Raw genomic sequence first — 22,042 nt, 5'->3', positions numbered from 1 at the left:
TAAGGTAATTGCCTGCTACAAAATAAACAAGATGCATAATTACTTCTTCTTTTAATGGATCTTCTTTCATTCAACAAAGGCCTCCAACTGGTATCTAAACAGGAGTTGGAACCAGCTGCTGTATTTGCCATTGTGAAGAGAAAGCTTTAAAAATACACACAGGGACAAGAGGAAACAAGAATGCTAAGGAAAGGGACTGTGCAAAGGATTTAAAATATGGGAAACAAATGGTAACGATGACAGAACACAATGAACAGTGAAACAATTCTTGAGGGTTTATGTTTAATGGAAAGTTAATTGTCATGCAAATATGTATTTACACGTTATCTTTGTTTGTTTGTTTGAGACTGGGTCTCTCTCTGTAACCCAGGCTGGAGTACAGTGGTACAGTCTTGGCTCATTGCCTCCCAGGCTCAAGCAATCCTCCTACCACAGCCTCCTGAGTAGCTGGGAACAGGTGCCCACCACCACAACCACCTAATTTTTGGTTTTTGTTTATTTTCATAGAGACAGGGTTTCACCATGTTGCCCAGGCTGGTCTCAAACTCCTGAGCTCTAGTTATCTACCCACATCAGCCTCCCAAAATGCTGGGATGGCAGGTATGAGCCACCACTCCTGGAGACATTTTATTATTTTTTTTTTTTTTTTGTAGAGAGAGTCGCACTCTGTCACCCAGGCTGCAGTGCAGTGGCAGACTCACTGCAGCCTCTGCCTCCCAGGTTCAAGTGATTCTTTTGTCTCAGCCTCCCTAGTAGCTAGGAAGGATTACAGGTGTGGTTATCACGCCTGACTAATTTTTGTATTTTTAGTAGAGACAGAATTTCACCATGGCCAGGCTGGTCTCCAACTCCTGACCTCAAGTGATCTGCTAACCTTAGCCTCCTGAAGTGCAGAGATTATAGGTGTGAGCCACCACGCCTAGCTTTATCATCTTTTTAAAGACACATGGCCACATGAAAGAAAAAACTGAACAAAATCTAACCATCTCGACTCTACTGTTTTTGTACTTTTTCACCTTTGTATATTTTGCCCAGCACCATTCTGCCCTTTCCCCCATGCATACATATTTTACATACGTAACCAGCAACCTGGGGTATAAAATGAAACTGTATTTTTTTTAACATTCAAATTAACTTCAACCTCCTATCCCACCTATAGCCAGAACGTTGTTCTTCACTTCCTGCTCCTCTGAGTAGGCTGAGAAACTCAGGGGTGCTTTTTCAAACAGACAGGTCAGTCCTGGTTACTTGCCTTTGAAGAGGAAAGGAAGACACCCCAAGAAGAACATGTAAATACATGCCCTTCCTGTCAAGTGATCCAACATCAACCATAAAAAGTCTTCTCCATATAACAACCTGGGCCATCACGTGGAGCCCGGGCCAGCAATCCAGACTCCCTCTCTTTAAAGAGGAGGTTTTTCTGAGGGTGTCTGGCTCCTTCAATCAATTGTCTTCCATGAAGCCTTTCTAAGGTCATGAGTAACAGTCCTTTGCTTTGAATCCCAAAGAAAAAGGTTCATGTCTTCACTACCATCCTCCTGAAGATTTATTGGCCAATTTGCCCATCTTGTTAGCAACCTTCAAGTTATATGAAACAGGGGGTTGGAATACCTCCGGGTATAGATTTTTGCCAAGCTAAATCAATGATCACTAGTTTTTTACCCTGTAACTAGAACCCAGGCTGGAAACTGCCCCATGCAAACAAGGTCTGCTCCAAGGTGACCCAAAGTCTCGACCACAAGAAATGAAGTACCTAGCTACTTTAGATGATGGGCACTTAATTAAAATAATAACGATCTGGCCGGGCAAAGTGGCTCATGCCTGTAATCCCAGCACTTTGGGAGGCCGAGGCAGGTGGATCACTTGAGGTCAGGAGTTCGAGACCAGCTTGGCCAACATAGTGAAAGCCCCTGCTCTGCTAAAAATAAAAAAAAATTTTTTTTAATTAGCAAGGCTTGGTATCGGGCATCTGTAATCCCAGCTACTCAGGAGGCTGAATGTGAAAAGTAGAAAAGTCCTCTTCAAAGTTTCATAAGTGTTAAGTCATCACTGGTCATTAGAGAAATGCAAATCACAACCATATTGTGATATCATCTCACACCAGTTAGAATGGGGATCATTAAAAAACCAGGAGACAATAGATGCTGGAGAGGATGTGAAGAAATAGGAATGCTTTTACACTGTTTTTGGGAATGTAAATTAGTTCAACCACTATGGAAGACAGTGTGGCAATTATGTAAGGATCTAGAAATAGAAATACCATTTGACCCAGGAATCCCATTACTGGGTATATACCCAAAGGATTATAAATCATTCTATCATAAAGACACATGCATATGTATGTTTATTGTGGCACTGTTCACAATAGCAAAGACTTGGAACCAACCCAAATGCCCATCAATGATAGACTGGATAAAGAAAATGTGGCATATATACACCATGGAATACTATGCAGCCATAAAAAAGGATGAGTTCATGGTCTTTGCAGGGACATGGATGATGCTGGAAACCATCATTCTCAGCAAACTAACACAAGAACAGAAAACCAAACACTGCATGATCTCACTTATAAGTGGGTGTTGAATAATGAGAACACACGGACACTAGGAGGGGAACATCACACACCAGGGCCTGTTGGGGGAGGGATAGCAAGGGTTGGGGGATTGGGGAGAGAATAATATTAGGAGAAATACCTAATGTAGATGACATGGAGGGGATGAATACAGCAAACCACCATGGCATGTGTATACCTATGTAACAAACCTGCACATTCTGCACATGTACCCCAGAACTTAAAGTATAATAAAAAATAAATAAAAATAATAGTTTGGGCTGGGTGCAGTGGCTCACACCTGTAATCCCAGGGCTTTGGGAGGTCAAGGCAGGCAGATGACAAGGTCAAGAGATCAGGATCATCCTGGCCAACATGGTGAAACCCCTGGTGAATCTCTACTAAAGATCTCTACTAGAGAATTTACTCTACTAGAAAATCTACTGAATCTCTACTAAAAATACAAAAATTAGCTGGGCCTGGTGGCACACGCCTGTAATCCCAGCTACTTGGGAGGCTGAGGCAGGAGAATCATTTGAACCCAGGAGGCAGAGGTTACAGTGAGCCAAGATTGCGCCACTGCACTCCAGCCTGGCAACAGAGTGAGACTCCATCTTTAAAAAAAAAAATAGTTTTAAAGACTTTCTTCAAAGCCTTCTTGCATTTTGCTAATAACTCTTTGTTAAGCCCTATCCTATGTAGCTGTTAGACATGCTTATGGGCACGCAGTACATTCTATGTCCTTGTACCTTAACCAAGATATCTGTGCTGGACGTGCTCATAGGCAAGTCCCAGCTCACAACCTATGACCCTTCCTTATTCAGACTTCTCCATTGCTTTTACCTGTTTAGAAAAGTTTTAAGTTATTAGCCAGTCAGGTTTTCATTTAGATTGCGAGGTCTAGCTTCAATCAACGGAGATCAGACGCAGCAGTAAGGACAGCCCCAAATGCATAAGGGATAAATATGTTTGCTTTTCCTTTGTTCATTTGGCTGGCAAGGTTACCCTTCCTGCAGGAAGTAAAAATTGCTTTGCTGAGAGATCCTCTGTCTCAGTGCCAATTTTTCTTTGCAGGAGAATCACTTAACCCTGGGAGGAAGAGACTGTAGTCAGCCGAGATCCAGCCATTGCACTCCAGCCTGGGCAACAAGAGCAAAACTCTGTCTCAAATAATAATAAAAATAACAATCCTCTGGGCATGGTGGCTCACACCTGTAACACCAGCATTTTGGGAGGCCAAGGTGAAAGAATTGCTTGAGCTCAAGGGTTTGAGACCAGCTAGGGCAACATTGTGAGACCTTGTCTCTATGAAAAATTAAAAACTCAGCTGGGTGTAGTGGCATAGGCTTGCAGTCCCAGCTACTCAATAAGCTGAGGTGGGAGGATCACTTGAGCCCAGAAGATCAAGACTGCAGTGAGCCTTGATTCTACCACTGCACTCCAGCCTAGGTGACAGGGCAAGACCCTGTCTCAAAAAAATAAAAATAATTTTAAAAAGAAGGGCTCCTCATATTTAGAAGTGGACTATTAATATTTTACACTCTTTAAAAAGTGCAGCTTTTGAAAGACTTTAGGTTGAATAAACTCAATTTCAGTATTCCTAAGAGAGTCTATCAGTCAAGACAAACTATATTATTACATCAAAACTACATTTTGACAACAACAACAATTTGGGCCAGGCACAGTGGCTCACACCTATAATCCCAGCACTTTGGGAGGCTAAGGCAGGCGGGTCACTTGAGGTCAGGAGTTCAAGACTAGCCAGGCCAACATGGCTAAACCTTTCTCTACTAAAAATATAAAAATTAGCTGGGCCTGGTGGTGCACACCTGTAATCCCAGCTACTTGGGTAGCTGAGGCACAAGCATCACTTAAACCCAGTAGGTAGAGGTTGCACTGAGCCAAGATCATACCCACTGCATACCAGGCTGAGCAGAAGAGCAACATTCTGTCTGAAAAAAAGAAGAATAACAATTTGTTTCTCATTCCACACTACATGTGTTTTGCAGATCAGCAGGGGTGTTCCGCTTACCACAGCAAATCAAGGGCCCCAGATAATGGAAGTTCCATTGCAACCCAGTACTTCCAGGAGTGCTAGGTAGAGAGTACAGGACACAGTAAAGTACACAATGGCTAATAAATTTTCCACGAGGAAGTAAGGAAGTAACACACAATGTGTGTGTGTGTGTGTGTGTGTGTGTGTGTGTGTGTGTGTGTGTAAATTAATGGGGCACATGTGAAATTGTGTTACAGGTATATGATGCATAGTCAGGGTGCTCAGGGTGTCCATCACCCAAGTACAATGCATTTTTGTTAAATACAGTCATCCTGCTCTGCTAGCAAATATTTATTTCTTTTATCTTTCTGTATATTTGTACCCTTTAACTCACTTGTCTTCATCCTCTCCCCTCTTCCCCACTCATCCTTCTCAGTCTGTTATCTATTTTTCTACTTGCTACCTCCATGTGTTCAAATGTTTTAGCTCCTGCATATAAGTGAGAACATGCAAATTTGTCTTTTTGTGTGTGGCTTATTTCACTTAAGATAACATCCTCCAGTTCCATCCATGTTGCCTCAGATGACATTATTTTTTATGGCTGATTAGTATTTCATTTTGCATACATCCTACATTTTTATTTTTATTTTATTTTATTTTATTTTGAGACAGAGTCTCGCTCTGTCACCCAGGCTGGAGTGCAGTGGTGCAATCTCGGCTCACTGCAACCTCCGCCTTCCATGCTCAAATGATTCTCCTGCCTCAGTCTCCCGAGTAGCTGGAATTATAGGCACTCACCACCACACCCAGCTAATAGTTGTATTTTTAGTAGAGACAGGGTTTCACCATGTTGGCCAGGCTGGTCTCAAACTCCTGACCTCAAGTGATTCCCCTGCCTCAGCCTCACAAAGTGCTGGGATTACAGACATGAGCCACCATGCCTGGCCCATACTACATTTTTAATGCATTAATCTGTAGATAGACACTTAAGTTAATTTCATATATTTGATATTGTGAATAGTGCTGCAGTAAGAATGCAAGTGCAATTTCATTAGCCACTATGAGTCGCATGGCAAGGCAGGAGTGAAGTGAGATCCTTCCATGTGCCATGAAAGAGCAAAGCAGGAAATATTTAGTTTGCACAGGGCTGGTCATTCTCACAGAAAAAGACATTCATTCCAGTGGAAGACAGCCAAAGCTGACAATGCTAAAGAACCTGACTCTACCCTGGGTCTGAGTGAGACCCTCTGAGATTGAGGAGAGTGACCAACTGATAAGAGCTGTCATTTCTTTGCACTTTAATTGATAAAAGAAAGTTTAATTATTGGACTTTGATTTCTTCCTGGAAATTTAGTAATGGGAAAGCTTCAAATGTTTATTGTTTTAAAGTAGGATGTTTTTATATTGCTGATGTTATATTACTTAAAGTATTTTTATGTCATCGTCTGGGCTCTGATATTCTACATTGGCTAACAGAGCTAGGCATAAATTGAAATGAGAAACAGCATAGCGATTTATTTTCAGCCAAGAGTGCAGAACAGCCTTGCTGATAATTTAATTCATGTTCCTTTTCCATCCCATTTCATATCCTTCCATTATCAGAAGATAAACCTCCCACCTACGGTCACAAAAGGACACTCAGGGGATCTATGGTTAGTATTAGGAATGTGTTCTTAGGAAGGCAGAAGTGAGAACATCTGGAAAAACTGATGGTCTCCTCCACCGAGGGAAATCACCACACTGGACATGGAAAACCCTAAGGAGGAATAAAGGAAGAAAAAGCTGGGAAATAGCTGGGAAAGGCACTACTTACTCCCTTATGTGAGTCGTACCAAGGTCTAGGCTTGGAGGGACGTTATTAAGAAACCCAGTTGCTGCCATAGGTCCAGGCTCTAATTCCTAGTTGGGCTTTATCAATTAAAAAAAAAAAGCTGATTTAAAATATCCATCTGCAAGGAATAAATGTGCATTTGCTTCTCAAATGATTTGAAAGTTGGAAGTCAGAGAAAAGCTGTGAATTCTTAAAGCAGAATATTTCTTTCAAAAATTATCTTAGAACCCCAAACTATAAAACAGATGAAAGTGGAGATCTTTTAGTGAAAGGGAAGAACTGTGAGTTGTGAAGTCCATCCACTCAGCCTCCCCCTCGCCTCCGTTGGGGGTCTCTTGAGTGATCCTCTGAGCACAGCCTGAAAATCACTGCCTTAAGGAATCAGAGCCACTGGCCACTTTCCATGACGAAGAGGCAGTTAGAAGAGCTTAATTCCTTCATTATCCCAGAAAAAAGTATTCCTGATTTCTCCTTTAAGAGTATTGCAAGAATGAGGACTCTCCATTTCCTCACTGTATTGCACACTCTTGAAGTTCAATATGTAGAAGAATCTCCTCGCATTCCTGTTTACCACATGGATTCCTAGGCCCCACCCATAGAAGTAATATTCATTGTTTCTAGGGATGATCTCAGGAGAAACCTGCACTTTCAAAAGCACTCAAGTAAATCTAGGTTGGGCATCCTGAGGACTACACTTTGAAAAGCACAAGACTCAAAAAGAAATCTAATGAAGAATATATCGAAAGTATCCAGTAGGCCTGCTATATGATGGGCCTTGAATGCCAAGCAAAGACATTCAGACTTTATCAGCAGAAAGCTACTGAGGTTATTTAAGCAGTAGGATGGCATAAACAGAGGTGAACTTTAAGAAAGTCAATCTGGGCTCCACACAGTGGTTTACACCTGTAATCAAGAAGGGTGGTCACTTGAGGTCAGGAGTTCAAGACCAGCCTGGCCAACATATTGAAACCTTGTCTCTAATAAAAACACAAAAATTAGCTGGGTGTGGTGGCGGGTGCCTGTAATCCCAGCTACCCAGGAGGCTGAGGCAGAAAAATCACTTGAGCCTGGGAGGCAGAGGTTGCAGTGAGCTGAGATCATGCCACTTCACTCCAGCCTAGGTGACAGAGAGAGATTCCGTCTCTTTTTTTTTTTTAAAAAAAAAAAAAAAAGGAGAATGCTGGGAAGATGGCCGCCTAAGAACAGCTCAGGACTTCAGCTCCCAGTGAAAGTGCAGAGGAGACAGACAACAGGTGGATAAACCCACAAAAATGGGAAGAAACCAGCGCAAAAAGGATGAAAACTCCCGAAACCAGAAAACCTCTCCTCCTAAAAGGGATCACAACTCCTCACCAGCAAGGGAACCAGACCGGATGGAGAAGGAGGGTGATGAAATGACAGAATCAGACTTCAGAAGGTGGGTAGTAAGAAACTACAGTGAGCTAAAAGAACATGTTCTAACCCAACGCAAAGAAAATAGGAACCTTGAAAAAAGATTGGACGAACTGCTGACGAGAATGGACAGCATAGAGAGGAGTATAAGTGAATTGATGGAGCTGAAAAACGCAACACGAGAACTTCGTGAAGCATGCACAAGCTTCAACAGCCGAATTGACCAAGCAGAAGAAAGGATATCAGAGGTCGAAGATCAACTCAATGAAATAAAAAGAGAAGGCAAGAACAGAGAAAAAAACGCAAAAAGGAATGAACAAAATCTTCAAGAAATGTGGGACTGTGTGAAAAGACCTAATCTACGTCTGATAGGTGTACCTGAATGTGATGAAGAGAATGAATCCAAGCTGGAAAATACTCTTCAGGATATTATCCAGGAAAACTTCCCCAACCTAGCAAGGCAGACCAATATTCAAATCCAGGAAATACAGAGAACACCACAAAGATATTCCTCAAGAAGAGCAACCCCAAGGCACATAATCGTCAGATTCACCAGGGTTGAAATGAAAGAGAAAATGCTAAGGGCAGCCAGAGAGAAAGGTCGGGTTACCCACAAAGGGAAGCCCATTAGACTCACAGCAGATCTCTCAGCAGAAACCCTCCAAGCCAGAAGAGATTGGGGGCCAATATTCAACATCCTTAAAAAAAAGAACTTTCAACCCAGAATCTCCTATCCAGCCAAACTAAGCTTCATAAGTGAAGGAAAAATAAAATCCTTTGTGAACAAGCAAGCACTCAGAGATTTCATCACCACCAAACCTGCTCTACAAGAACTCCTGAAAGAGGCTCTACACATATAAAGGAACAACCAGTACCAGCCACTCCAAAAACACACCAAATGGTAAAAGAGCATCAACACAATCAAGAATCTGCATCAACTAACCAACAAAACAGCCAGGTAGCATCAAAATGACAGTATCAAATTCACACATAACAATACTATCCCTAAATGTCAATGGACTAAATGCCCCAATCAAAAGACACAGACTGGCAAATTGGATAAAAAGCCAAAACCCATCAGTGTGCTGTATCCAGGAAACCCATCTTACATGCAAGGATACACAAAGGCTCAAAATAAAGGGATGGAGGAAGATCTACCAAGCAAATGGAGAGCAAAAAAAGGCAGGAGTTGCAATTCTCATCTCTGATAAAATAGATTTTAAAGCAACAAAGATCAAAAGAGACAAAGAAGGACATTACATAATGGTAAAAGGATCACTGCAACAAGAAGAGCTAACGATCCTAAATACATACGTACCCAATACAGGAGCACCCAGATACATAAGGCAAGTTCTTAAGGACTTACAAAGAGACTTAGACTCCCACACAATAATAGTGGGAGACTTTAACACCCCATTGTCAATATTAGACAGATCATCCAGACAGAAAATCAACTAGGATATCCAGGACCTGAATACAGACCTGGAACAAGCAAACCTAATAGACATTTACAGAACTCTCCACCCCAAATCCACAGAATATACATTCTTCTCAGCACCACATCACACCTACTCTAAAATTGACCATGTAATTGGCAATAAATCACTCCTCAGCAAATGCAAAAGAACAGAAATCATAACAGTCTCTCAGACCACAGTGCAATCGAGTTAGAACTCAGAATGCAGAAACTAACTCAGAGCCGCACAGCTTCATGGAAACTGAACAACTTCCTCTTGAATGTTGACTGGATAAACAATGAAATGAAGGCAGAAATAAAGATGTTCTTCGAAACCAATGAGAACGAAGACACAACATACCAGAATCTCTGGGACACATTTAAAGCAGTCTCTAGAGGAAAATATATAGCAATGAGTGCCCACATGAGAAGAAAGGAGAGATCGAAAATTGACACCCTATCATCAAAATTGAAAGAGCTAGAGGAGCAAGATCAAAAAAACTCAAAACCTAGCAGAAGACAGGAAATAACTAAGATCAGAGCAGAACTGAAGGAAATAGAGACACAAAAAACTCTTCAAAAAATCAATAAATCCAGGAGCTGGTTTTTTGAAAAGATCAACAAAATAGACAGACCACTAGCCAGATTAATAAAAAAGAAAAGAGAATAACGAAATTGATGCAATAAAAAACGATAAAGGGGATATCACCACAGATTCCACAGAAATCCAAACCATCATCAGAGATTATTACAAACAACTCTATGCACATAAACTAGTAAACCTGGAAGAAATGGATAAATTCCTGGACACCTGCATCCTCCCAAGCCTAAACCTGGAAGAAGCCGAAACCCTGAATAGACCAATAACATGGTCTGAAGTCGAGGCAGCAATAAAGAGCCTACCACCCAAAAAAAAGCCCAGGTCCAGATGGGTTCACAGCTGAATTCTACCAGACATACGAAGAGGAGCTGATACCATTCCTTCTGAAACTATTCCAGACAATCCAAAAAGAGGGAATCCTTCCCAAATCATTTTACGAGACCAACATCATCCTGATACCAAAACCCGGCAGAGACTCAACAAGAAAAGAAAATTTCAGGCCAATATCCATGATGAACATAGATGCAAAAATCTTCAATAAAATACTGGCAAACCGATTGCAACAGCATATCAAAAAGCTCATCCACCATGATCAAGTAGGATTCATCCAGGGGATGCAAGGCTGGTTCAACATACGCAAGTCCATAAACATAATTCACCACATAAACAGAACCAAAGACAAAAACCACATGATTATCTCAGTTGATGCACAGAAGGCTTTTGACAAAATTCAACAACGCTTTATGCTAAAAACCCTCAATAAACTAGGTATTGATGGAACGTATCTCAAAACAATAAAAGCTATTTACGACAAACCAGCAGCCAATATCATACTGAATGGGCAAAAACTGGAAGCATTCCCTTTGAAATCTGGCACTAGACAAGGATGCCCTCTCTCACCACTCCTATTCAATATAGTACTGGAAGTTCTAGCCAGAGCAATCAGGCAAGAAAAAGAAATAAAGGGTATCCAAATTGGAAAGGAGGAAATCAAATTGTCTCTATTTGCAGATGACATGATTGTATATCTGGAAGACCCCATCATCTCAGCCCAAAATCTCCTGAAACTGATCAACAACTTCAGCAAAGTCTCAGGATACAAAATCAACGTGCAAAAATCACAAGCATTCCTATACACCAGTAATAGACTTCAAGAGAGCCAAATCAAGAACGAACTGCCATTCACAATTGCTACAAAGAGAATAAAGTACCTAGGAATACAACTAACAAGGAACGTAAAGGACCTCTTCAAGGAGAACTACAAGCCATTGCTCAACGAAATAAAAGAGGATACAAACAGATGGAGAAACATTCCATGTTCATGGTTAGGAAGGATCAACATCGTAAAAATGGCCATACTGCCCAAAGTAATTTACAGATTCAATGCTATTCCCATCAAGCTACCAACGACCTTCTTCACAGAACTGGAAAAAAACACCTTAAACTTCATATGGAACCAAAAGAGAGCCCGCATAGCCAAGTCAACTCTAAGCAAAAAGAACAAAGCAGGAGACATCACACTACCGGACTTCAAACTATACTACAAAGCTACAGTAATCAAAACAGCATGATACTGGTACCAAAACAGAGATATAGACCAATGGAACAGAACAGAGGCCTCAGAGGAAATACAACATACCCACAACCATCTGATCTTCGACAAACCTGACAAAAACAAGCAATGGGGAAAGGACTCCCTGTTTAATAAATGGTGTTGGGAAAACTGGCTAGCCATGTGCAGAAAGCAGAAACAGGACCCCTTCCTGACACCTTACACCAAAATTAACTCCAGATGGATTAAAGACTTAAACATCAGACCTAATACCATAAAAACCTTAGAAGAAAATCTAGGCAAAACCATTCAGGACATAGGTGTAGGCAAGGACTTCATGACCAAAACGCCAAAAGCAATGGCAACAAAAGCCAAAATAGACAAATGGGACCTAATCAAACTCCACAGCTTCTGCACGGCAAAAGAAACAGTCACTAGAGTGAATCGGCAACCAACAGAATGGGAAAAAATTTTTGCAGCCTACCCATCTGACAAGGGGCTGATATCCAGAACTTACAAAGAACTAAAGCAGATCTACAAGAAAAAAACAAACAAGCCCATTCAAAAATGGGCGAAGGATATGAACAGACACTTTACAAAAGAAGACATACAGGAGGCCAACAAACATATGAAAAAATGCTCATCATCACTGGTCATCAGAGAAATGCAAATCAAAACCACATTGAGATACCATCTCACACCAGTTAGAATGGCGATCATTAAAAAATCGGGAAACAACAGATGCTGGAGAGGATGTGGAGAAATAGGAACACTTTTACACTGTTGGTGGGAATGTAAATTAATTCAACCATTGTGGAAGACAGTGTGGCGATTCCTCAAGGACCTAAAAATAGAAATCCCATTTGACCCAGCAATCCCATTACTGGGTATATATCCAAAGGATTATAAATCATTCTACTATAAGGACACGTGCACACGAATGTTCATTGCAGCACTGTTTACAATGGCAAAGACCTGGAACCAACCCAAATGCCCAACGATGATAGACTGGATGGGGAAAATGTGGTACATATACACCATGGAATATTACGCAGCCATCAAAAACGGTGAGTTCACGTCCTTTGTAGGGACATGGATGAATCTGGAAACCATCATTCTCAGCAAACTGACACAAGAGCAGAAAATCAAACACCGTATATTCTCACTCATAGGCGGGTGTTGAACAATGAGAACACATGGACACAGGGAGGGGAGCACTACACACTGGGGTCCGTTGGGGGGAAATGGGGGAGGGGCGGGGGGTGGGGAGGTGGGAAGAGATAGCACGGGGAGAAATGACAGATGCAGGTGAGGGGACGGAAGGCAGCAAACCACACTGCCATGTGTGTACCTATGCAACAATCTTGTTCATCACATGTACCCCAAAACCTAAAATGCAATAAAAAAAAAGTCAATCTGAAAGTAGGATGTGAAATTAACAGGATAAGAAAAAATAAGATAAGAGGCTGTCATGTGGGTCTGAGAAAGAAATGAGGAGTTTCCAGATTTGGATAATGAAGGTGAATATCGAAAGAAGAGAATAGGTTATAGTCTTTGTTCTATGGAACTGTAAGAAATAAATCTCTGTTGTTGAAGCCACCCAGGCTGTGATATTTTCTTACAGCAGCCTAAGCTTACTAAGATAGTCTACAAAAAAATCAGTATGAATTGGCAGAGGTTGGAACTGAATATTAAGAGAAAAGATGGATTCAAATAGGAGACCAGGGTTTTTTACCCAACCAGAAGGCAGGATGGTTGTTCCTTTAACAGAAATGGGAAGGGAAGAGATTGGACTTTGGGACCGTACCAGGCATGCCGGCCATTGTGCTGCCCAGCCGCGGGCCCTGCTGAAGTAGTAAGGGCAGGTCTCAGGAGCCACATCATCCCACCAGCCACAACCAGTCAAGCAAGTGTGGACACCTGACCTAAAGGCAGCCAACCTATAGGGTGACCAGAAACCTTGGCATTTCCCTGGTTCAAAAACATAGCATGGCCAATCAGATTATGTGTCTCAGGAACTTGAGGGGGAAAGCAGCAAGGAAATAAAGCTGTCAAGTGTAGATAACTCTGAAAATATATCAAGAAAAATAAAAATAAATACAAGGGTTTTTTTTTTAAAGATATCAAGAAAAATCATGGGCTGGGTGCAGTGGGTCATGTCTGTATTCCCAGCATGTTGGAAGACTTGAGGTCAGGAGTTCAAGACCAGCCTGGCCAACATGCTAAAACCCTGTCCTCACTGGAAAAAAAAGAAAAATTAGCCGGGGGCATGGTAGTACGTACCTGTAGTCCTAACTACTCAGGAGTCTGAGGCAAAAGGATTGCTTGAACTTGGGAGGTGGAGGTTGCAGTGACCCAAGATCATACCACTGCACTCTAGCCTGGGTGACAGAGAAGGGTCATGAACTTAAGAACCATAAGCCTATGTAAGATGAAGATGCAGCAGCTATGAGAGAGAGGGAAGCACTAAGCTAGCAGCTAAGACACGAGGAAGCAGACATGCAGAAAGTGAGTCTCACCAGCAGTTCAGCACTAGAGTAGAACTGAGGTTCCATAACTGGGTGTTTGGGGATTCCCTCTTTACTTGGCACATAGTAAACACTCAAGAAACAGGTACTTATAGAATTTAAAATAGAGGCCATTTGGGTCCTGCTCCATTCCCCAGTTCCTGCTCTTCTTAAAGGTTTGATGTCCACTTTCTCCAAGTTCCCAGGCACATGCATTTCACAACATACTCCCTCATTGCTTGGCAACTTGAATGAGAATTTGTTCATAGTCAAGCAAGAGCATAAGACAAGGACATACAGTATGTAGGGTACTTTCAGAAAAGAAAGGTATAGAAGAAAAGACTGCTGGAAACACAGAACTGGAGCTCAGGAGAGAGTCAAGCCAAAATGTTGACTTGAAGGTCATGTCCACAAAGCATTAAGGGCCGGATATCTGACAAAGCAGATCACATATATCACAACAAGAAGAAAGACGAGCACAGATCCTGAAGAAACTCTTCACTTAGAAGGTGAGAAGAGAAAAGAGGCAAAGGAGACAGAATCCATCTTTGTAAAGGCCTTGACCTATTTTTTGCACCAGGTTTGTCCATGATGATTTGCACTGATCATATGAACAGAGCTGCTTTGATCTTATACAAATCAGTGGTTAACGGGAGACCTCTTTCTCTGGCTTCATATTTTCATATAAAGGAAGTTGATTGGGAATTGTTCTCAGAATTGACACCTGTGGGATCATGGAAGGAAGCAGGATTACAGTGTCTTAGTCTGCTAACTTACGTTGTCATAATAAAGAACCATGGTGGGTTAAAGAACAGACATTAATTTCTCACAGTTCTGGAGGCTGAGAAGTCCATGATCAAGGTTCTAACTAACTTAACACTTGATGAGGGTCCCCTTCCTGTATTGCAGAGGCCAGCTTCTCACTAGATCCTCACATGGCAGAGAAAGAATATCGCTCTCAGGCCAGACACAGTGGCTCACACCTGTGATCCCAGCACTTTGGAAGGCCAAGGCAGATGGATCACCTGACATCAGGAGTTTGAGACCAGCCTGGCCAACACAGTGAAACCCCGTCTCTACTGAAAATACAAAAATAAGCCAGTCATGGTGGCTTATGCCCGTAATTCCCGCTAGTCAGGAGGCTAAGGTGGGAGAATCACTTGAACCCAGGAGGCAGTGGTTGCAGTGAGCTGAGTTGGCACCACTGCACTCCAGCCTGAGTAACAGAGTGAGACTCCATCTCAAAAAAAAAAGATATTACTCTTTCTCTTTTTATAAAGACACTAATCCCATCATTAGAGCCCTACCCTCAGAACGCCATCTAAACCTGATTACCTTCTCAAAGAAGGTAATTTGAAAATTACCATTTTCAAATACCTTCACATTGGGGGTTAGGACTTCCATCAGTGAATTTTGAGGGGACACAATTCAGACCACAGCACAGAGGAAGAGAGTAGGCTGCAATGCAAACACAACAAAGCCTCACAGGACTGCCAGATTTAGCAAATAAATATACAGGATGCTCACTTAAATCTGAATTTTAGGCCCGGCAAAGTGGCTTATGCCTGTAATCCCAGCACTATGGGAGGCCAAGGTGAGCAGATAAACTTAAGTCCAGGAGTTTGAGACCAGCCTGGGCAACATGATTAAACTTCATCTACACAGAAAATACAAAAATTAGTGAGGCACGGTGGCGTGTGCCTGTAGTCCTAGCTTCACATGAGGCTGAAGTGGGAAGATCACTTGAGCCCTGGGAGGTCAAGGCTGCAGTGAGCTGTGATTGTGCCACTGCACTACTCCAGCCTGGGAGACAGGGTAAGACCCCGTCTCAAAAAAAAAAAAAAAAAAAAAAGCCAGGCACAGTGGTTCACGCCTGCAATCTCAGCACTTTGGGAGGCCAAGGCAGGTGGATCACAAGGTCAGGAGATCAAGACCATTCTGACCAACATGGTGAAACGCTGTCTCTAATAAAAACACAAAAATTAGCTGGGTATGGTGGTGCGTGCCTGTAATCCCAGCTACTCGGGAGGCTGAGGCACAAGAATCGCTTGACCCCAGGAGGCGGAGGTTGCAGTGAGCCAAGATCACACCACTGCATTCCAGCCTGGTGACAGAGCAAGACTCCTTAAAAAATAAATAAATAAATTATATATATATATATATATATATATATATAAAATATGTGGCAATAATAATAATAGCACTATGTCCCATGCAATATTTAGAACCAACAGATACCAAAAACTACTTGTAGTTTACCTGAAATTCAAATGTAACTGAGCATTGTGTATTTATTTTATCTGGAAACACTAAGGCACCCCACAGGAAGCTCAGAAGCTGCGCTAGTTCTTTTATCCTATCCTGAGTTGGGTAAGGGCACAGAATCTTTAAGTATGAGTATTGTAAATTATGTAAGTAAGTATGAATATTGGCAAGGTAGATTTATACCTCCACATAGGCCAGTCATTGGATGCAGCTGCCCCTGGGAGGAGAGTAGCACTTTGAGTAAGGTGGTTCTCTTTTGCCACAGGGCAGTTCCTGGAAAGTGCCAGCTGCTGGAGAGTGTCAGTCAATTATAATCCCAGCAGCTGGAGGGTGAGTCCTTCAGTCCTGAAGGGAAGCTCTGTGTGGTGCAACAGTAACCTACCCCTCTCTCCCCAAAAAATCCTCTAACAATACATAATCTATTTATTCCCTTCTGTGTTTTCAGCAATAAGCTAGGCCCTAGAGGCACCTCTCCTCTTATCATAAGCTCTCAGTTAATGAAAAGAGAGAGAAGCAAATCTAAATATTTGGTAATTTTTAATATTGAAAGTCTCATATTAATTTTCCTCGGTCATCAGAAATGAATGGCTCCTGTAATACCTTTTCTTTTAAAAAATATTTTTCTGATGATATATTTCCAATAAAATAATTTACAATAAACTAAGAAAATATATTTTCTTTTCTTTACTTTTTTTTTTTTTTTTTTTTTTTTTGAGCTAGAGTTTCACCATGTTACCCAGGCTAGAGGGAAATAGTGTGATTTCAGCTCACCACAACCTCCACCTCCCAGGTGCAAGTAATTCTCCTGCCTCAGCTTCCCAAGTAGCTGGGATTACAGGTATCCACCACCATAGCCAGCTAAGTTTTGTATTTTTAGTAGAGACAAGGTTTCACCATATTAGCCAGGCTGGTCTCAGTCTCCTGACCTCAGGTGATCCTCCCACCTCAGCATCTCAAAATGCTGTAATTACAGGCATGAACCACCATGCCCAGCCTTGGAAAAGATACTTCAGCCTCCCAAAGTGCTGGGATTACAGGTGTGAGCCACCACACTCAGCCTAAAAAGGGGTTTCTACCAAAAATCTAAAACAAGTCTCATTCTTTTTTTTTAATTTGACTCTTCCTAGAATTTAACTTTTTTCTTATGGAAGTTTTCAAACATACACAAGCATAGAGAAAATAGATTCATGGACGCTATGGACCTGTCACTCATTTTCAACAATAATCAACATTTTGCCAATCTCCAAATATTCATTCTAAAGATCAAAACATTAGACCACATCTCCACAGAACTCAGAAACAACACATAATGATGTCTACTTTTATCATCAATAGTAAACATTGTCCTAGAGTTACTAGACCATGAAAAAAGACCAGAAAAAAAGAAATAAATATGAATATTGGAAGGTAGATTTGTACCTAGAAAATCCGGAGAGAGATCCAAGATGGCTGATCACTAGCAGCTCGGGATTGTAGCTCCCACTGAAAACGCAAAGAACGAGAGGACGCCACACCTTCACATGAATTCTTGTTGCTCACGCACCAGGAGATTCCCAGCAAAGGAGCCCCACGGGTCGCCAGCGCGACTCTTGTGACCGGCGAGGCGGTTTTGCCGGCGCCTCGGAGCGTCGGTTCTTGGTGCAGAGTCAGAAAAGCACCATCCATCTTAATGCCGCCGATTTGGTCGGCGCAGTGGGTTGCTCAGATTTCGGCGCTGAGAATCAATAAGTTGGACGTCCACTCAGAAACCCAATTACAAAGACGGTAATTATAAAGACCACAGATGGATAAATCTACAACGAAGGGAAGAAAACAGCCAAAAAAGGCTGCGAATGCCCAAGATCAGAACGCCTCTCCCTCAGCAGGGGATCCCAGTTCCTCATCAGCAACGAAACAAGGCTTGATGGAGAACGAGTGTGTTCCAATTACAGAAGCAGGCTTCAAAACATGGATAATAAGAAACTCCTGTGAATTAAAAGAACTTATGCTAACACAATCTAAAGAAACTAAGAACTTTGAAAAAAGGTTTGACGAAATGTCAACAAGAATACAAAATTTAGAGAGGAAAATAAGTGAATTGATGGAACTGAAAAACACAATACGAGAACTAGGTGAAGTATGCACAAGTTTTAACAGCCGAATTGATCAAGCAGAAGAAAGGATATCAGAGGTCGAAGACCAACTCAATGAAATAAAACAAGAAGACAAGATTAGAGAAAAAAGGATAAAAAGGAATGAGCAAAGTCTCCAAGAAATATGGGACTATGTGAAAAGACCTAATCTACGCTTGATAGGTGTACCTGAATGTGACAAAGAGAATGAATCCAAGCTGGAAAATACGCTTCAGGATATTATTCAGGAAAATTTTCCCAACGTAGTAAGGCAGGATAATATTCAACTCCAGGTAATACAGAGAACACCACGAAGATATTCCTCAAGAAGAGCAACTCCAAGGCACATAATCGTCAGATTCACCAGGGTTGAAATGAAGGAGAAAATACTAAGGGCAGCCAGAGAGAAAGGTCAGGTTACCCACAAAGGGAAGCCTATCAGACTCACAGCAGATCTCTCAGCAGAAACCCTACAAGCCAGAAGAGAGTGGGGACCAATATTCAACATCCTTAAAGAAAAGAACTTTCAACCAAGAATTTTACATCCAGCCAAACTAAGCTTCATAAGTGAAGGAAAAATAAAGTTTTTTGTGAACAAGCAGGCACTCAGAGAATTCATCACCACCAGGCCTGCTTTACAAGAGCTTCCGAAAGAACCACTATACATAGAAAGGAACAAACAGTATCAGCCTTTCTAAAAAATACCAAAAAGTAAAAAACATCAATATAATGAAGAATTTACATCAACTAATGGGCAAAATAGCCAGCTAATATTAAATGACAGTATTAAATTCACATATATCATTATCAATTCTAAATTTAAATTGACTAAATTCCTCAATTCAAAGACAGCCAATTTGGACAAAAAGCTAAAACTGTATGCTGCATCCAGACCCATCTCACATTCAAGGATACACAAAGACTCAAAACAAAGGATGGAGAGAGACTTACCAACCAACCAGAGAGCAAAAATAAATAAATAAAAAGCAGAAGTTACAATTTTTGCCTCTGATAAAATAGTATTTAAAGCAACAAAGATCAAAAGAAGCAAAGAAGGACATTATATAATGATAAAAGAATTAATGCAACAACAAGAAGAGTTAAAGGTCCTAAATATACACGCACCCAATACAGGAATACCCAGACATACGAGACTTATAAAGAGACTTAGACTCCCACACAGTAATAGTGGGAGACTTCAACATTAATATTAGACAGATCAATGAGACAGAAAATTAACAACGATATCCAGGACTTGAACTCAGATCTGGAACAAGTAAACGTAATTAACATTTATAGAACTCTCCACTTTACACAAAGTATACACTCTTATCAGTACCACATCATATTAACTTGGAAGTTTAAACGAAATGTTGGTTGGCTCCTTGTTTGTTATTCTCTTCCCTCATTTTCTTTCATGTCTCCATTATTAAGGACAATTATAGGCATACCCATATTTAGACTGCATTCTAGCCCGGGCAGCAAAGCAATACCCCCATTCTCTCTCCCTCTTCCTCTTTCTCTTTCTTCCTCTTCTTTTCTCTTTAAAAAAAAAAAAAAAGAAAATCCAGTGAATCATATATAATCTATATGGGCTAATTAAAACTTTCAGAAAGGTAGAAACAAGATTAACATGTAAAAACCTACAGCTTTTCTAAAATCAGAAAAAAATCTACTTAAATGTTCCAATAGACCTTGAGTTACCCAGGAAAAAAACTTAAAAGTATGAAAGCTGTTGCCAGTCATGGTAGCTTATGCCTGTAACCCTAGCATTTTGGGAGGCTGACATGGGCTGATCACCCGAGTCCAGGAGTTGAAGAACAGCCTCAACAACATAGTGAAGCCCAGTCTGTACAAAAAATCAGCCAGGTGTGATGGCACATGCCTATAGTCCCAGCTACTTGGGGGGCTGAAGTGGGAGGATCACCTGGGCCCAGAAGATTGAGGTTTTAGTGAGCAGAAATTGTGCCACTGCACTCCAGCCTGGGGGACAGAGTGAGACCCTGTCTCAAAAAAAGGAAAGGAAAGGCATTGAGGATAACCATGTAATTTTACTTAAGACCATAAAAGATATTTCTAGATGAAAAGACTCAATAGTATACAGACATTATGCCCCAAATTAAATAATAAATGTGATATAATTTTTATCAAAATTCCAACAAGGGTATTTTATAGAATAGGCAAGTTAATTTTAAAGTTCATCTATGAGGTGTGCCAAAAATATTGATTCAATAGAAAAAAACTTTACCAGATGGCAAATACATTGTAAAGTCACAATAATTGAAATAATGCAGTACTGTGAAAAACAGACTAATAGATAAATAGAACAGAATAAAAAGCCAAGAAAAAAATATATATACACACATACACATATATATTTATGTGTCCGTGTGTGTGTGTATGTGTTATCTTAGTATATGTTAAAGGAGACATTCAAAATCACTTGGGAAATGACAGACTAATAGTGTTGGGACAAGGAGCTATCTATTTGGAAGAAAAAAAGGTAAATTAAATCCCTTTCTCATGCTGGGTGCAGTGGCTCATGCCTGTGATCCCACCACTTTGGGAAGTCAAGGCAGGCAGATCACCTGAGGTCAGAAGTTTGAGACCAGCCTGGCCAACATGGTGAAACCCCATCTCTACTAAAAATACAAAAATTAGCCAACCATGGTAGCCAGTGCCGGTAATCCCAGCTACTAGCACTTTGGGAGGCCAATGTAGGGAGATCACCTGAGTCCAGGAGTTCAAGAACAGCCTGGGAGACTGAGATAGGAGAATCACTTGAACAAAGGAGGTAGAGGTGGCAGTGAGCCAAGATGGCACCAGAGCACTTCAGCCTTGGCAACAAAGCAAAACTCTGTCTCAAAATAAAAAAAAACATCCCTTTCTCATACCATACATAAAAATAAATTCCAGTTGTATTTATTTTTTTTACCATAAAATCAAAACAGACTTTATTATAGATAAAAAGGAAAGAGGAGAATAAAAATCATTCAATTCTTCTTTGGTTTTTTTATTTTTTATTTTTGAGACAGGTTCTCACTCTGTTCCCGAGGTTTACAGTGGCATGATCTTGGCTCACTGCAACCTCTGCCTCTTGGGCTCAAGCAATCCTCCCACCTCAGCCTCCCAAGTAGCTAGAGCTATAGTATGCCAACATGCTGGTCCCACTTTTATATTTTCGTAGAGACAGGGTTTTGCCATGTTGCCCAGTCTGGTCTCGAACTCCTGAACTTGAGTGATCCTCCTGTCTTGGCCTCCCAAAGTGTTAGGATTACAGGTATAAGTCACTATGCCTGGCCTCAATTTTATTTTATTGAATCATATGAAGTTGCCACTCCTGTTTTTACACAATGGTCAAATATCAGCAAATTCATATGGCTCAACTTAATTAAATATATATTTTCCTGATTTGCACAAATTATCAATCCAAACACAAAGCTGTGAAGCAGGCCAGACACGGTGGCTCATGCCTGCAATCCTAGCACTTTGGGAGGCCAATGCGGGTGGATCACCTGAGGTCAGGTATTCAAGCCCAGCCTGGCCAACGTGGCAAAACCCCATCTCTACTAAAAATACAAAGTTAGCCAGGCATGGTGGCAGGTGCCTGTAATTCCAGCTATTTGGGAGGCTGAGGCAGGAGAATCACTTGAACCTGGGGCGGGGGTAGGGGGGTGGGGGAAGCGGAGCAGAGTTGCAGTGAGCCGAGATTGCACCATTGCACTCCAGCCTGGGCAAAAGAGTGAGACTCTGTCTCAAAAAAAAAAAAAAAAAAAAAAA

General features: G+C 41.3%; 1 long non-coding RNA gene across 1 annotated transcript in view; it reads right to left on the bottom strand.

Annotated features, from left to right (window-relative positions):
* Nucleotides 1-22,042, bottom strand: part of LOC141585082 (uncharacterized) — a 142,424-nt gene that overhangs the window by 80,966 nt on the left and 39,416 nt on the right. The window lies entirely within an intron of this gene.

Source organism: Saimiri boliviensis, chromosome 7, assembly GCF_048565385.1.
Source record: "Saimiri boliviensis isolate mSaiBol1 chromosome 7, mSaiBol1.pri, whole genome shotgun sequence".
NCBI lineage: Eukaryota > Metazoa > Chordata > Mammalia > Primates > Cebidae > Saimiri > Saimiri boliviensis.
This window is presented reverse-complemented; position numbering and strand designations above follow the sequence as displayed.